Below are 5,622 nucleotides of genomic sequence, written 5' to 3' on the forward strand. Positions count from 1 at the left end.
CATCAGGGCATCTCCTCCCCTGGAGCAGCACCACCCTGGACCTATAATCCTGCAATAAAAATGTTAGTGTGTTTTGCATAACACCTGGCTCTGCCAGGAGCCTGCATACACACCATCATGGCCTGGAAAGCAAAATCTGGAAATGAAATCAAACTTCACACCTATAAACAATTATATCATAAAAGTAATAAAGCATTCAGCACTAGCAAGACAAGTGTCATGTGCAGGTTTTCTCAAATCAGTAAACTACAATTATTACCATAATTTGCCTCAGACATGGATCATCCCATGTACTCAGTCAACAGTAATGTAATCAGTGACTTCTCGTAAGCATATATTATCATATATTATTGCTGGGCTCAAGAGTGGCCAGCAAATGAGCCCATATTAACTATTCCATAACACTGCATCTCTTATTTGTTTGTCTCATGTCACTTGTCCGCTTCTGCTGAATCTTGTACATGCAGTCTCAAAAAACAAACATTAGCAACACACATTGATTATCCTGGTGGGCAGGCGTCGGCCATCCACATTCCAGAGGTGCCATAAAAACACCATAAAGTTAGCCATCCCTAGCTGTAGAAAGAATGTCATTCACATATAAACCCAGAAATCCTATAGTAAAAAAAAAAACATTAACTAATCCTCTTATAAATCACATGATCAAACACATGAAAAACTGCAATGCTGTAGAAGAGAAAATGCAAATGTTAGCGCTTGCGCAGGCGTATTGCATACTTTGTCACCGTTACCTCTGTAAGCAACACAAGGTAGTGAATAACACCCCTGGTAGATGCACAGACACAGAAAATGGCATTTCAAAGGTTAAACCATTATGCAACCTCGAATGTTGCTGTCATCTTTCTGCTCCTGTAACAAAAAACACATAAATTCATCCACCCTTGTGTCCTGTCTAGGTGGGGGTTAACCTTGAGTCGTGGTCAAGTCCTGTCAGCTTTTACCAGTCAGTCAGTTTGTTTTTTATTTCCATTCATTCATTCATTCATTCATTCATTCATTCATTCATTCATTCATTCATTCTTTGCTGATAGTGGAACCCATCGTCGCATTTAGTTTCCCCTCTCAGCAAAATGACGTCATTTAAAAAGAAAAAGAACTTTAGTTTGGATTACATCGCTGAATTCTTTTTAGGCCGGGACTTTCATTTAATATTGTCCCAAATAAGTAGCTTTCTCCTGAGCCCATTTCAATGTGGAGAAAACTCACTTGTAACAGCTTTCTCGACCGGTCGTATAGAACATTTAATTTCTGACGTGCAGATCTGCTTAAAGAAAAGAAATAGACAAACAAAATCAGTGCCTGTTTAAAAATGAAAAATGAAAAATAACAGAGATTATCAAACCAAACTCTCAGTGCACTGTGAAAGTATCAAAATAAAAAGGGCTTGTTAAGTCATGACACAAACTCCTCATCAACTTCACAACAGGAGAAGAATCATCAGCTAGATTCACTCCAAACCAACCATCAGCTGCACAACACACAACATAACCATAATGTCTTCTTTAACTTATGAATGTAATCACCAGGTCTGTGCTCTTCACTCATTTAGGCCACAGATCTATTTTATTCAATTTTCCTTTTTTCCCTTCATCATAAAACATGTGACATGCTGTCATGCACTTCACAAAAGAAGTTTGTTCTGACGTATTCAGAGTTGTGTATCTAAATACAGGATTCACTCGCACATCAAAACAGGAAACTCAGTGTTTTAGAGTCTCCACTCAACACACAACAAACTCCAACACATCTCATTCACTCGTGCTAGAATTCAGTCACCTTTCATTAATCTAAGAACGATCAGCTAATTTGCATATTAGCTATTAACCCACTAAGTTGACAGGACGACAGAAAAGCATGTTCAAAATAGTATCACAAAAGACAATTTCCCTCATACAGTAAATTACTTGTGCTGCCTCAATCAAGCAGGAAGCTTCTCCCAATTTACCATATCAACAACTAAATTTATTGTCTGATCACTGGTTGGTCAAACCAGGATCTTTTTTCCCACAAAAGTTTAAACTGTTGTCCTGCAACCTAGAGAGTCAATTTTTTGCATTGGATAAATTCAGTATTTAATAACAAGTGTCTGCTAAATTGACACTATTTTAACACTGATGAAAGATAACAAGATAATTTTCATTACATGTGTGTTTGTGTTATTAGGCAGGTCTAATGCATGTCTGTGGAGCTGCATCTCCAGCAGAGCATGTTCTTAAAACTGCCTTTCCTACACATTTCTCTACTATTATTTGATCATTTCTTAACTAATGTGCTATGAGTCCACTGGTCTTTGCATCACACTAAGTGACTTGGACAAGATGATAAACAGACTCACACGCTTAAGATGTTGTCTAATCTTCATGAGCTCTCTTGTGTTTGGAAGTGTTAGTAGGGTTAATGCATGTTCTTCTTGTGTGTGTGATTTTGTATATGATGTATATGTTTTTTATATTTGCATATATCCAGACTCCTTCTCAATTTTCCAACTTAAGCAGTCAGTTTTCTTTTCCCCAGGTTTTCTAACCCAAATTTTGATTTCCCACATTAAATAACAGCATTCCTCTGTGTTCTCACCTAGTCTTCTCACTCTGTTGTCCTCTCACTCTGTTGTCCTCTCACTCTTTTGTCCTCTCACTCTTTTGTCCTCTCCCACTTCAACAGTCCCGGCAGTTCTCCTTCAGCTTTGTCCCGTGTTCCACTGTCTCTTCTTGCCATTTTACTCCACAGGTGGCAAATGTCAAACTCCAACTGTTCAGTTCTCCTCAAACGTTTTCTTCACATGCACAGTGAAGTTTCAGCTTGTTGTAGACACAGTGCCATTCATCCGATCAGTCAGGATGATGGGTTTGCTTTTCTTCTCTGATGCTGTTTGTCCACATTGCTGCTGTTTGCTGGGACTCTTTGTTCAGGACTTGCTGCTGTCTCTTTATCTGCCATTTTATTGCTCTTTGGAGCTGCATTCTTCAGGGAGGAGTGAGCACTTGCTTGTGAGGTTGAGAGACACATACACATTGCGCTGTAAATAAGTCAGCCAGAAACTTGGCCTGCATGTTTCCAATGATGTTAAACTATAACTTTCTTCCGACCGCTGCATGTGGAAAATTGATTCAGGTCTGCTTTTCACCTGAAAGTGACAAACTAAGACATTTTCATTATTATCATCGCTGTTTAATCAACACACATCTCTCTCTCTCTGTTTTTGTGAACAGTCCTTTCTTAAAAGCAGAAAATAAGATTGTAGTTGTTCTTGGCTGATCAACACAAAACCTTTTTCCTATGATTTTTTTCATCTACAATATAAATTCTCTCTCTTTTTCACTCCTTTTTTTTTTTTTTTTTTAAATAGCTGGTGACCTGCAGAATCACCGCTCTCACAATCAGAGGCAATCACTTTTACACAGCGCACAAAAACACTGTGACGTCAGACACATTCACACTCACTTTTTCATCTGCGTAAATAAATCACATGGCTGATGATATGTACCATGGTGATCCATAAATATGATCACCAGTTTATTTAACTATTTTTCAACCCAACAAAACAAATAAACAAAAACATAATGCTGATGTTATGAACACTCTACACACAAGTCAAGATGCAGGAAAACTGCTCACGGAAACGCTGCACACTCCAGTTATCACAGTTCTGTTTGTGTGAATTATCTGCTTTCATTATTAATACCAGTTTATAGGTTGTTATCCTTTTTATTATTAGTTTGAATGCATTAAAATTAAGTTGTAATTTAGCCTTTTGTTTATTTTACTTTATTCCTCTTGCATTTATATCTATTCAGTCGGGTCTGTTTCCAACCCTTTTTTAAACTACTTCAAACTACTGTGATCTCTAATTTTCACTGGGTGAGGGATTATTATGTTCTTCCTAGTCTGAACTGCTCTCTTCACCTGAGCTGCTATCCTATTCTGAGTTACTGTCTACTTTGTTTCTTCTACCTCTTGCTCTTCCACGATGCATTCCTCTCTCTTTCTTTTGGATTAGTCCTGCTCCGGCTTGCTGTTTTTCTAGACATTTCTCATCAGGTGTTAATTTTACTTGTTTATCACCCATTTTCAAAGATTTTGCTGGGCCGTCGCTGGCACGCTTGACTTCAGAGTGGTTTACTGATACGGTCTTCGACTTCACCCTAACGGTGAAGCGGTATCAGTTTTATGAGATGAAACTCAACCGTTCTCCTTTGTCACCAGCACGTGAGCCTCAGCAAAGAAAACAAAAATGGAAGTAGTTCAGCAGCGTATTGTGCTGTAAAATCAACTTACTTCCAGACACATACACACACATAGACATTTGCGCGCTAATTTGTCACGAGATAATTTCAGCTACCTCTAAAACTCAAGTCTAATTCAGCTCTTTCCGGCGAACCCAACCTAATTTATCACGTTTCTTTAAACCTTTGCGGCCGTCTTATATACCAAAATAGTGTTTCTCACCCCTGACGTCCCACTGGTGGTTCAGATCATTGGACTGAATCCCACCGCCGTGGACCAGATTATAACACCGGCCCAGACCCGAATTTAACGTCCTGGGGCTCTCTCCTCATCCAAGAGGGCTGTGCACAGGCTTCGGTGCTGGCTCCCCACGGCGTCAGGAATCAGTGCTGGATCTTGGAACAGAGTCACAGATAACAATTCTGATATTTTCTGATCCGGCTCGAAGGACCAAATCAATGTTAGGGAAAATATTCTAAAACACTTCTTCAGTAAAGACTCAGAGAAGAGAAACACACAGAGTTCTTGCTAGCAAGGGCAGCTCCCTACTGAGAGACTCGCACTAAGAAACTGCCCCGGTCTTTATTTATACTTCAGTGTGTGTGTGTGTGTGTGTGTGTGTGTGTGTGTGTGTGTGTGTGTGTGTGTGTGTGTGTGTCCTGCTGATCAAAGGGTCATAAAAGGCACGTCCTTGGTCAGGAAGAGGGTAGACCTCCCCCACCCTAGATGGTTCACCCTAGATAACCCAGTGAAGAAGTCCAGCGGTTCATCTAGGCAAAAAGGCACTTAGACTAAAACAGACATAGCTATGTTAAAACAAGGTGCAACCTCTCATGCTCCCAGGACGTGGGGGTGCATTCCTGGAGTGCACACCAAGCCTGTTAGAGATCACACATCCTGTCACTACACAATTAATTATATGCCTCTAAGCATACATGGTTAAATATTTCCTAATACAAATAACTACATGCAGTATTTTATCATATGCAAACTTATATCAGTAAAAGATTATACTGACTACTAAATACAATTTTCCATTGACAGTGTGTTATCTTTATCTAATATTCAAATTTGTGTGACGATCTGAAACATTTAAGTGTTACAAACATAGGAAGGGGGCAAACACTTTTTCACACCAGTATAGTTGTGGTCATATTTCGAAATCATTAGCTGTTTTCTGGCGTTTGCACTGTGGTGCTCTGTGCTTCTTGCTGTGCATTAGTTCATTAAAACTTCCCCTTTTGTCAGACTTTGTTCCAAGACTGTGTGTGCCTTGTCTTTATCTGCTATTAATCTCAGCACTTAGTTGGTTTCACAACACCCCTGACAAATCACTTCATTTATTCACTGCCAAATAACAGAATACTATCTATAATT

At 39.3% G+C, this 5,622-nt stretch overlaps 1 long non-coding RNA gene across 1 annotated transcript; it reads right to left on the minus strand.

The window, feature by feature from the left end:
* Positions 1 to 1,008: 1,008 nt before the first annotated feature.
* LOC146648538 (uncharacterized) lies at positions 1,009 to 4,778 on the minus strand. The gene is made up of 2 exons (XR_014908600.1): positions 2,641 to 4,778; positions 1,009 to 2,603 (listed from the first exon to the last, which is right to left on the minus strand). It is a non-coding gene; the product is annotated as an uncharacterized LOC146648538 (long non-coding RNA).
* Positions 4,779 to 5,622: the final 844 nt, after the last annotated feature.

Source organism: Rhamphochromis longiceps, linkage group LG18 (assembly GCF_057381845.1).
Source record: "Rhamphochromis longiceps isolate RC_006_pf linkage group LG18, R_longiceps_female_GT1.1, whole genome shotgun sequence".
NCBI lineage: Eukaryota > Metazoa > Chordata > Actinopteri > Cichliformes > Cichlidae > Rhamphochromis > Rhamphochromis longiceps.